The sequence below is a fragment of the Phyllostomus hastatus genome, unplaced genomic scaffold (genome assembly GCF_019186645.2).
Source record: "Phyllostomus hastatus isolate PE091 unplaced genomic scaffold, TTU_PhHast_1.1 phas_scaffold_193, whole genome shotgun sequence".
In the NCBI taxonomy this organism is placed as follows: domain Eukaryota; kingdom Metazoa; phylum Chordata; class Mammalia; order Chiroptera; family Phyllostomidae; genus Phyllostomus; species Phyllostomus hastatus.
In genome coordinates, this window is record NW_025334015.1 from 10,339,657 (window position 1) to 10,352,134 (window position 12,478).

A 12,478-nucleotide genomic window follows, 5' to 3' on the forward strand; every position below is an offset into this window, starting at 1 on the left:
AGCCCACAGGGCAGGCAGTGCAAGTGGAGCAGAGAGGAAGCAATGCCACCCCACAGATTTCTGCAGTGAAGGAGTGTTCTCTGTCTGTTTTGTATCACGTGGCCCGTGTGGCTACTGAACATGTAAAATGTGACTACTGAGGATAGAGAATTTTAAAGAGAATTCTAAATCTTATTTCATTTTAATTTACATAGCCACTGTGGTTGGTGGCTGTCTCACTGACTGCGCTGTCCGGGATTGGAGGCAGGAGCTGCATTTGTGGGCCATGCCCTGGTGCTGCCTGCGCTGATGACCAGGGCAGCAGAAGACGGAGCCTCGTGACTCAGAGTGTGGCTACAGTCTGGCAGCATCAGCACTGGCCCCTGGGTTCTTGTAAGAAGTAAAGAATCACAAGCTCCATCCTAATCCTTGTCAGAGAGAAGCTCCATTGTAACAATACCCCTCAGTGATTCCTAGGCGCCTGCGGGTTGAGAGGTAGCACGATGTAGAAGACACCGCTGAGAAAGACGCAAGGAACCAAGTGTCTGACAGCACTTGGGGAGCAGGGGGAAGAGGCAGAGACCTGGCTGGCTTGTTGAGCTGCGCTGAGCTCCCAGGAACCCCCAATGTGGATTCTGGGGGTCCACATTGCTCCTTTCACTTCCTTCCCATCAGCTCTGATCACTGGGTCCTGGGGGTTCCTTTACCTGCCTCTCCCCTCTACCTACAGCCCACAGGTTCCTTGAGGATGGGACCTACTTTTTAAAGTCCCTTGAATTCCTAGTGTCTGGCATCCCACCTTTTATTCCGTAAATGCTGACCGAACGCATGCATACCTGAAGACAGAAATGAGAAAATCAGAAGGAAAAGTAACTCGGGAAGGAGGGATGCAGAATTCTATCTCAGATGCGGTGCACACTAACTGTAGGCTGGACACACCACCCAAGAGGAATTGCCTGAGAAGAGCAGGGAATGGACGCCCGGAGTTGAGGGGGGGGCGCTGTAGAGTTTGGAATGCCATCGACTTCGAGGAGAAGCCTGGAACTTGGAGGCTGGTTTAGAGACCTGGAGGAGGGTGGAGAGGGCCAGCAGAGGCCAGAGCTGGGGCCATGCTCATGTCAGGGGCAAGGCAAGAGGAGGAGTATGGTCCAGAATGGGACATGGAGTTGTAACCAGAATGGCTGGAGTACAGCCTGGCCAGTGTGGTGGCACCATGTTGAAAGGGTAAGAGTGACAGGAAATCAGAGCAGTTGGTGGACGAGGCTCGTTCATCAATAGATATTTATTCAGTGGCACTTACCCAGTGAAGACCTGTGCCTAGCACAGCAGAGGCCACAGTTCCCGCCAAGCACATATCCGAAAGAGCCGAGGGGAATAGAGCTTAGGGAAAAAACAAACAAAAAACCCCAGACACTGATCGGGCTCTCAGCAGGCCCTTAGTAACTGCAGGGTGTGTCAGACACACCTGCGCCTCACATCCCAGCAAACGTGCATTCCACTGTCACCCGGGGATCCCAAACCACTCTTCACGTCACGTCGCTGATTTCTGATATTAGCACCGACGGTAGCTGTGACTTTCCTGAATTTCCTCTTATTCATGACTCCAGGCCCGGGTGCCCGAGAGACACCGCACAGGGCTGCACAGCTGATTTTACTGAACTAACACCATGCTTCCAGAAGTCGGGCCACTCCACAGCTAAATGGCCGTGTTTTGCCTCCTTGAATTGAGCTTTCAATTATTGCACCACTAGGGGCAAATGATTTTTTCTTCCTACTTTGTGAGGATGGATATTTAAAAATAAAAAAATAAACAGCTATATTTCTTCTGAACTCTATTGGTAAAAATTTCACTTTAGTTTTGTTTCATAGAAAACTCTGCAGAAATGCCCTCCAGGAAGCACCAGCCCTTCCTGGGCACTGTTTCCATAAGTGGCTAATAGCACCATCTAGTGGTTGAGATTTCTCACAAGGTAGGATGCGTTATTTACCCTTTCATTCTTTTTTTCTTTTTCTGTTTTAAATTTGTTGATTTGAGAGAGGAAGGGAGAGAGAGAGGAAGCAAGAGAGCAAGGATGGGTGGGGGAGAAACACTGATTTGTTGTTCCACTTATTTACACATTCACTGGTTGAGTCTCGTGTATGTCCCCTGACCAGGGATCGAACCCTCAACCTTGGCATATTGGGACCACACTCTAATCAACTGAGCTACCTGGCCAGGGTCCATTCATTCATTTTTATCTTTAGTTTTTGCTTTGTTAGAGTAATGTATGCATATATTCAAAGCATTGCCTTGTTCTCACTAGTTTGATAGGAAAACGGCCAGGCCTCCTTTTTCCCTTTACTCAATCTCCAGGGCTACCTCTTCCATCTCTTTTGGCAATTTTTTTCTTCTTGGTTTTACCACCTGTCTTTGCATGCCCTGCTTGTAGTAACACTTCTAGATGCTTCTGCTTTAGAGACGATTACCGAAGATGGGCGCTTAGCGCACACCCTTCCGGGTTCCTGTTCTCCAGGGGTGTTCTATCACCACTTTCGCTGGATACATATTCAGGTTTAAGGTTATTTTGTCTACAACCCTCCCCTCACGGTTGATCCACGCAGTAAACCAGATGGCTCTTTCTGGTCTGCACAGCTTTTTGTTTTCCCTGAAGTCACTAATTGTCTTGGTTTTGTTTTTGGTTGGATTATTTGTTTTTGTCTCAACACTAATATCAACAAAAAAACTTCTGGCAGTTTCAGTCATCCCTCAAGATGTCCACACCTGTCAGGTGTCCTATTAATTTCCTGTCTTGGAGAAACCTCTGCTGGAGCCTTGGAACCCAACACCCTGCCGCTGGCCTCCTGTCACCTCTTTCCTGTCACCTCTCTCCTGCACGACATCCCCTGCTCCTAGTGACCCCTGTGTGTCCCCATCTTGGTTTACTCTCTCTCTCCATTTGGAGGAACACATGCTACAGCTGTTTCTTGGGAAAGAGGGCACGGGAGGAAAACATTTTTGAGACTTTACATATCTGAAAATATCTCTATTCTCCTTGACCGACAGCTTAGCCAGGCGCGGAATCCTAAATCAGATAATCATTTTCCTTCAGAGCATCGAAGGGACGTCTTCACCTTTGGGCACGTCGCAGACGTCCAGAGCCAGTTTCACTCCTCGTCCTTTTACATGTCCTCTTTTTCCCTTCTGAAAGTGAGCAGGAGTTCCTCTTCGTCTGTAGCATTCTGGAATGTTCCAGGGACGTGGCTCAGTGAGGCCTATGTCCCTGGCTCTGGGTATTAGGTAGACGTTTCTGTCATTGCCTTTCCTTCTGGGAATTTTTTTTAACTTTAAGACTTAGATTCTTTGATGCGCTGGTTGGTATCTCAAATACCCAAGAGATGATGCATGCGGAGCAAGGGTTCACCAAATGGATGCGGTTAGAGAGCCCTTTCATTACTACCCACACCCACCCCCCTAGCCCCCTGTAGGACAGTCTACGGAAGATGGTTTAGGGGGGACCACGGAGCGTCCCCCCAGAGCCTGTGTCTGCAGTTCACTGAAGAAAGTGCCAACACCTCGGATGACACGAGGCGAGTCAGGGACACTACCCTGCGGGTGATGAAAGATGCTTATTGGGTGGCTGTGATGTGAGCGAGCTGGTTGTGCTGGCTGAGCGTGCCGGAGACCACCGAGGAGGCATTCAACCCTGGAGGCCTTCCGGGGCTGGGCAGCTGGACGACAGAGCGAAGAGTTGATGTGCCCTGGCTGAGAGAAGAGTTCTTGGCCTGCAACATCTCTGGTGGGTCCTCTGCCCCTGAAGGCTAAGACAAATGAAGTGAGATATATTTTTTAAAAGAGCCCCCTTGACCACCTGTCTAGGGTGACCCTAGAGATGAAGGAGCAATTTTAAAGTTGGGGTCCTTTTCAGGAAGGAAATAATTAAGAAGGGGCAGCAGAGGACATTCAAAGGAAAGCCAAGGGTAGAGAAGCCGGGTGTTGGGGTGCCCAGAGCCCCACACAGAAAAGACTGACCCACTGACAGGAGGTGGGGCTCTGCCTTTGGGGGCAGTTACAACTTCCGGTGACACAGAATAATCCCTCTTGATCTCCCTGAGTGACCTCTGACCTTGGACCCCCAGCTCCAGAAGCTGGGGGGTGGAATGGATGCACACATTTCAGCAGCCAGAAGTAAGAGGGACATGGGGGCCGTCACAGGTGTCCTGTGAGGGCCCCGTGTGACAGCCCAGGCCCAGGTGGCCCTGCCCCTGACCGTGGGGTGGAACCACGTCCCCAAGGCTGAGGTCCCCCAGGCTGACATCCCCGGGCTCAGCCACCCGGGCCTGACCCAGGGCCCAGCATTAGTGTATTTCATTTTTCATCTTTATTACAGTGTCATTGACATGACAAACAAAATTGTATCGTCTCTAAAGTGTACAGTGCGATGATTCGATCGATGTAGACACTGCGAAAGGATTCCCCCACCAGGTTAACCTATCACGTCACATATTTACTCTTTTGGGTGTGGGTATTTAAGTTCTACTCTCTTCGCAAATTTTAATACACAACACAGTTCTAGTAACATCCTTCTGGGAAATTGTCTTGCCATTTATTTTCCTTCCTCTTTTTCTCTCCCTTTGCTTGTTCCGGAATCCCTGTCACTTGGATGTTGGACCTCAGAAAACTCTCATTTCTTCCCATCTCTTTCTCTCAATTTCATCTCTTTTGTTTTGTTCTGTGTTCTGGAAGATTTCCTCGAGTTTTCCTTTCATTCCTTCCATTGAGATTTTTGGTTTTGCTGTATATTTTAATTTCCTAAAACCCCCATTTGTAATCCCTTAAGGTTCCTTTACTATGATTTTTGGGTTGCGTCTTTTCTATTTGAAGTTTTCTTCTCCCTACGCAGTCTCTGTTTCCCCTACTTTTTTCATATCTGTTTGTTTTAGCTGCTCAGCTATCTGGTGACTCTCGAAGAGAATGCTCTGGGCCACGGGGTGGGGCTTCACCACTGCCAGGCCCCCTGGTGGACACTCTGGCTGGGCCATCTCCTTGCAAGAACCCCTGAAAGCGGTTTTCCCTTTTGGGGAGATAGTTGGATTTCTCAGGAACAGCTCTTTCCATCTCCTGCTTGGAGGGCCGAGTCCTGAATGCCCACCTCTGGGCTCATCTGGGGAAGGGAACTGGGGCCCTTGACATCTCCTAGGGATAGGTTTACTTAGTCCTCCTTTGGGGGCACTAAAAGGATAAGCTAATCCTTAGTGGTGCTGTGTGTCCCTCCACCCAGAGGGCTCTGCTGCGTCCTTACCAGGGAGTAAACCTCCAGTCCGTGCAGCAAAGGGTCAGGGGAAGTTTGCTGCCTGGGCTGAGTCAGGAGGGGATCCGGAAGTCTGACTCCTGTCTCTCATACACAGACTCACTCCATGGCCTTCTTTCAGCTGCTCTGTCCAGCGCCCCCTTGCAGAAGTGGACGGTGCTGCAGGTAGCCGAGGCTTTGGGGATTCTGTCATGTGCATTGTGCCGGCTCCTGGGTTGTTGTTGTTGTTTTTCCCTCTACAAGCATAGACGTCACCTGCTTCCTGGTTCCCAGCCATGTATTGTTGCCTCCTGTCCAGTCCTTCTCTCCCTTGAGGGTCAATGCCTTTTTTTTAAATGGTTATTTTATTGGGATTTCAGGTGAGAACAAAAGCAGAAGCCTTTCTTTGACTCACCCTCTGTGCACTCAAGTCATTCACTTTCAATCACCCATCTGCAGACGCTTGCTGACCCCTTGCTCTGCTGGGGGTTCCGTGCCAGGACCCAAATGTGCAGTGATGAATAAGGCCGCAGTCCCAGCCGGCGAGGATGCCTACCTTCGTGGTAGAAGTTCAGCAAATAGTTATACAAGCTTATATAGAAAGGGCACGTAGCTAATGATGATGCTACATTGTCTCCATAGAGGTCACATCAGTTGTCTTTCGAGAGACCCCAGAAGGTGACACAGTCTAGAACATTTGCCAAGGTCTCCTTTGCAAAGTCAGTTACCTGATTATAAGCGCAACTAACTCCCAAGAGCACGCGTTCAAGTCTAGCTTCCTAACACCTGGACGAGGTGGCTAGCTCATTAATCTACAGGGAGCCCTAGGCCTGTGCTGGGAACTGGACTTCCCAGGGAGGCAACACATCTCTCCCCACAGGGAGAGCTCGGTGGGAAGCCCTGTCACGAGTACAACATGGAGAGGTGGACCTGGGGTCCAGCAAAGGCCATTCATTGCGCATGGACTGGGTGGTTGTTGGCCTTGGCTATTGAATGAGAAGGAAGATCATGTTCAGTAGACTAAAATATTGAAGTCTGTCAAGTGAGGTTTGCCTTTCCCTAGAAAGTCCCTGATTCACGGTGCGCCCAAGGCCATTTCAGGTACATCAGTTCAATCTGTGGGTGAAGACCCAAGAGGGTTGGGCTTCATCTCAAGGAGGTTCAAACTCTCTCCTCCCTGCCACAGCCACTCAGTCCCTCCTCCGACACTCTGGCATTGTGAGGTTTCACTGGGTGGGGGGTGACGGGTTCTGAATGAGATGCCCTAAGTCTGTCTGACAGTGGCCACAGCTGCTAGGGGACTGGAAAATTTTCTGAGGTCCCAGGGGCTATGGGGGGTTATAGGAAAAGACCACCCTGCCTCCTTTTGCAGTAACATTAGAAAATGCAGTCGTCCCCGGAGAATAAGCTTTCCTTAACTCCAGAGAACTGGCAGTCACGGGCCTCAGTGTCCCTTTGCAAAGGAAGACATCAAGCCCCATAGCTGTTGGTCAGAGCGCCCGGCTGGGATTGGTGGGCTAAGACTGGGGTGGGCACAGGGACAGGTGCTCCTGGCTTCTGCTCGGTGAGCCAGGGAGGATGGAGAGGTTGGCAGGGGAAGGAGGGCGCACACATGGGGGTGGGGAGCGGGAACCACCTGTGCCCTCATCGCTTCTGCTTGATCGCAGGGCAGCTGGGAGAATGAGGACAAGAATATGGACCCGGCCCAGAGTCTCAAGGCCCGAATCCTCACTAACGCTTCTCTGCCGCTCCACGGCTTTGTGTAACTGGCTTCGTAAGAAAATGTTCACACTGGTGTTTTGCAAAGGACGAGGCAGATGAAGGGAGGCCGCTGCGAGGGTTGTTGTCGAGGCCATGCCGATGGTTTTTCAGGAGGAGCATCCGCTGTTGGGATTTTGTCACCTAAGGGTGGGCACAGCCCCGCACCCCAGAACCCAAACCAGCTCAGCCTGTTTGTGCTCTCCCGTCTCCAACGAGTCCCCGGTCACCGAACGCCTCCGTACCCACACCCCCTGCGTCCCCAGGACCCCTGGAGACAGCTGCTCCACCCCCTGCTCCGCCCCCGTGTTGAATTGTGGGGAACACGGCCTGACCTCTCCTGTCCATTGGGAGAGGACTCAGAGCTGAAACTACAGTTTCCTAGTTCCTGGTTCTACCTGCTCTTACTATTATGCATAGTAATACTATGATAGTCATAATAATATGGTGTTGCCACAGCACTGAGCAACAGTGAGGCACTTACACAATGTTGTGTAAGGCAGGTCGAATCTGCCCATTTTTCACATGAGGAAGCTGAGGCTCAGCGGGGTTGACTGACTGACCCCGCAGCACGCCTCGGTGGAATGGCCGAGGCGTTCTCCATACTTGGTTTTTCTACTCCAGGCTCCGTGTTTTTCCTGCTGCCCAAGCTCCCTGGGGCTGTAACCTTGAAATTTGGGGCCCTTCTCCTAAAGCGGTTTTCCTCCCCTGAATGGAATCCTCATTACCTAGGACCCAAAGTCACAGTGGGACCCGAGGGTCAGCTGGAAGGCTGGTGAGACTTGCTCTTTGGGACCCAAGGTTTAGATATTCTGGGAGGGCCTGGTTTGTGGGTTGTCCTTTGGGGACTCTGGGTCCTGAAGACTGTCCCTTAGCTCTAGGCCTGGGTGGATCTTTGGGCCACGTGGTGAGATGCTGGGCTGGTCACCATGGAGGGAAAAAACTGTTCACATCACTTACTGTGGCTGAAAAAGCGTCAACTTCAAGGTCGCCGGACCAGCCCCGGGTACTGGGCTTTGTCACTGCAGAAGCTGGCAATTTCCAGAGCTGGGGTTTGTGTGCCAGAGTCAAGAGGCTAACCCTTATAAATACGTGAGGCCGGGCCAAAGTCCCTGCCAAGTATCTGCACGAGGGGAATTTGTACCTGCCACCACCCCACCCCCGTCCCCTGAGTATTCAATGAGCCCAGAGTGTGACTGGGACCAGCTGGGAACAACTTGTGAATGTATTTGTCTTGACTTCTGGTGTCTCGGCCGCTCAGGCCACGGTGAGCGGCTGAGAGTGCAGAACACAGTGTGTGAGAATGGAAGGGAGAAGCCCTAGAAAACCACCGGCCAGAGTTGCTGCAACGTAGGATTGGAGATCCTCGGGGTCCTTCCTTCCAGCTCCCTAACTGCTCCCAGCAGGACCCTCTGGTCCCTGCCCTGCCACGCCCCCACCCCGGGCCCCTGCTGGACGGAGGACAGACGGGTGTGGAGAGCAGGACTGTGGACCATCCCTGCCCTCTCTGGTCAGCTGCCCAGGCTTGACCTGCATGCTCTGTGGGGTCCCGGCAAGTCTGGGTGTCGCTGAGGGAGCTGAGGGTGCTTTTCCCAGAGTCCCTTGTAGCCCCAAGGGGAGGACATCGGCCCGACTCTGTGACCAGGTAGCCACGCTCGGTCTTCCGAGTGGAGGCACGACTGTGAGCGCCCTGTGGTGGGGGCCGCCCTGCGCTGTCCTCAGCTCAGGCCTCTGCGGGTGTGCGTGTTGGTCCCAGCCAGGCTGCCTGGGTGACTTTCCAGCAACAAAGCCCCTAAAGGCCAGGTGCCTCCTCTGGTCACTTTGCCATAGCCTGGCATGGTATAGGGGTCGCTGTGTGTCACCCTCACGTGAGAAGAGCATAGGGTACCCTGTGTATATGCTATCACCCTGGGGTGCCAGGGCAGCAGAAAAAGAACTACAGGGTGCCACCTGGGACTATACCTTGAGCACACTGCCTAACGCCCCAGAAGGACATTTCTTTCGGTGATGCATTACAGGGGAACAGACATCTGACATGGGCAGGCTGTGCAAGGCAAAGGGAAGAGGAAACTTGATTTCGGTCATCATTTATTCATTGGACAAGACATCATGTTTTGTAGCTTTCGAGTTCAGGGGCTTCTGGAGGAAGCAACGATGACCTGGAGGAAGAAGTTACCTCCCAGGAACTTCAAGAAAGCCGTGCCCATGCATGCAATCGGCAAAAGCACCAACCAGGATTATGGGAGAAAGACGTGGCTGCTGGCTCAGGGGTTAGGCGTCCCTGGCAGAAAGGCCCAGGAAGACAGCCTTCTGGGCGGTGGCTGTCTGTCTGTGCTTCTGCTTGTGGAGACAGGGGTCAGGAGAGCGGCGAGGTGGGGTCTTCAGATGAAAGCGGAGTTTCAGGGTGAAGCTGCCCCAAGGCTTGCAGGCCATCCTCTGCCCTGTGCACAGTCATCGCTTCAGTCCGCACGCTGTCCCTCGGTTCGAGGGGCTAAGATGACCTCTATGCCTTTTATCCTTTTCCAAAGACTTACTTCTATATAGTTGCATTTTTCAAACTTACAATAAGTTGCCCACATTTGCCTTTTTGAAAGAGTTCTCAAGTTATAATAAAAAACATTTCAAAGAGAAGAGAAATGTAAAAGAAACTTCAGAACAGAAAGATGGGCTCTCCGTGACAGATTTTGGGTTTCACTCTCACGCCCCGGGCAGCGTCCCAGGCACTGTGGAGAGGGGCTCTGGGTCCTGCCTGAGCCCCACCAAGTTCCCTGCCCCGTGGCTGGATGCTCAAAGACCAGGAGGGGTCCTGGAGGAGTTTTTTATCTTTGTAATTTGCTTAGTTTTTAATGCCCGCATTGCACAGTGGAGTCGGAGTCTTGCATCTGAGTTCTGGGTCCTCTACTCACTCTTGGGTGGTCTTGTGCGAGTCAGCCAGAAAGGGTCCTCCAAGGGCAGGCTGGGAGACAAATGACGGGTGTTCAACACTCGTCAACGAGAGAAAACAAAGCAAAACATAGGCCACCTCTAGCTCAATGTGAATCTCCTTACGAGTTCCCAGGGGGCATTAATAAGGGCATTATATCTAGGATGAAGGCGGTGAGATCCTACTCCACGTGGCTGGTTGGAGGGCACCTCCAGATGCTGGCTGTGAAGGCCAGGCTTTTAAGAAGACTATGGGCAGTCTGCAGGGTTTTGGGCAATGTCACTGAGTGGGGGAAGCACAGGAAATGTGGGCGAGCCAGAGGTGACTTCTAATCTCCCTTTCTGTGCAGGGGTTGTGTGAGTCTCTCTTTCCGTTCCAAGAAGGCAGTTACCTGGGGAGATGGGGGTGCAATGCTTTTCAGATTTCTGGTTTGGCATTTTGTGATCCAGTACACTGGGACTGCCAAGTTCACACAGGAACTGAGCCCAGGGTCAGCCCAGGTCTGCCCGCCAACGCCAGGGACCCTGTTGGAATGGCCTTCAGGGCACTGCTGGAATGGATCCCGCCGAGTGTCTGTGTCCTCCTCTCTGAAACGAGGGCTGGAACACACGTCTGTGCCTGCCTCCCTCACAAAGACGCAGGCAAGGAGAACAGCCCGTGCACTGCAGCACTGAGGAGACAGCCGTCTTTTCTCCTGAAGCGTTCACCTCCTGTGTCACTCCACTGCTTCTCCCGAGTGACACCTGTCAGGGAGAAGCCTCCGCAGAAGACGTGGCGCTGGAACAAGGTGCAGGCCCAGCAGACCCGGCTCCGGTCTCTTCTCTTCGAAAGGAAAGAACCCTTTCCTGCTGACAGCAGACGTCAGGGTTGAAAGTCCGCAGGACGGGAAGAGACAGGGGGCGGTTTGGGTCTCAGGGGAGACACCACACATCCCGTCCTGCTCAGGACACAGATCTACCTGGAGGGAAGCACCTGTGGCCACCAACCTCAAAGGGCTGGGAGGAGGGCAGACACTGCTGCTGCTGGCCAGTATTGATGTAGCGCTTGCTTTAGGGAACCTACTGAAATCACTGGGCCTCCCAAGTTTCACTGAGCGCCAAAAAGGCCTTGGGGCCCTGCTGAAGGGCGGTGCGTCTTTCTAGAAAACCTGGCAGGAGGAGGAACGGGCCCAGGTCCACAGCCTCCCAGCCTCTCTTCTTCCTTGAGTGGCACTTTCCCGACTGGCACGGGCGACAGTGCTCCATAAGCAGCGTGCATGTGTCTCTGCCTATGAGACCTGGGTTTGCAGGGCGTGCCCGCCCCATGTCAGTCAGCAACAGACTAGCAATGTCCAAACACGCAGCCATACGTGTCAATATGAAAACTTGGGGTGAACATGGCAACATTCCTCCACGTAGGAAAGGAGAGACATGAACTGTGAGTGTCATCTTGTGCAGAGACTCATCATTCTTGCATTCCAAGTGTCTGTCCCCTCCCCCAGAGCCACGGTGGTGACTCCGTGGGACACAAGTTAAAGGTCAAAATCCCAAGCACAGCATGTCCTTCCAGTCTATTGTCTCCACCCACCCCTGCCCTGTCTGTCCCACCTTCCGGCACGTCTTCTCCTAAACCAACGTGTCTCCCCTTGAGAGGTCCTCATCCCCCAAAGCCCCATCTGCTCTCCAGGCTTCAGGCCGTTTCTCTCCTTCGTCTCTTCCCCGCCTTCCTCACTGAGTCTCCGTGCCTCCTGGGGCAGTTCTGCCCTGTGGAGAGGGTCCTGTCTAAACAGCACTGTCTCTGAGAAACTTCCCCAGTTTCCCAGTTAGAAATAACCTCTCCTTCAGGGAATCTTACCTTTGGCAATAGAATGGATGGAACTAGAGAGCATTATGCTAAGGGAAATGAGTCACACAGAGAAAGACAAATACCATATGATTTCACCTACATGTGGAATTTAAAGAAAATAAACAAACAAAATAGAAACAGACTCATGGATATGGAGAACAGACGGATGGTTTTAGAGGGGAGGGGGTGAAGGGCTGGATGAAAAGGGCGAAGGGATTAAGGAGCACAAATCGGTAGTTACAAAGTAGTCACAGAGATGCAAACTGCAGCCTAGGGAATATTACCGATAATACCGAGGGCCAAGTAGGTACGTGAAACATTGCGGGGGGGCCACTGTGTAAAGCACATGATTCTCTGACCACTCTGCGGTACATCTGAAACGAAAAAAGAATAATGCTGAATGTAAACTGTACTTGAAAAACAGAAATAAGCTCTTCTTGTCATAACACTGCCCATGCATTTATTCCTTATTGTATTTGTGATGGTCTTTCCCCCTACGAGACGTGGGTCTCTTGAAGGGAAGGGCAAGAGCCATGTTTTATTCATCTTTGTAAGGAATGGCCTCCACAGGCTTTTAATGAATTAAATGGAATCATCACAACCCTCCCTTTGTTGAATTATATTTCTTTTTTGCAGTGTCTTGGCCTGGCGTTCCACGCAGAGTGATTTTCTTTCTTCGTCAAAGGCTGGCAGGGAATGTTTGGGGTCGGGGAGAAGTGGGGAACGT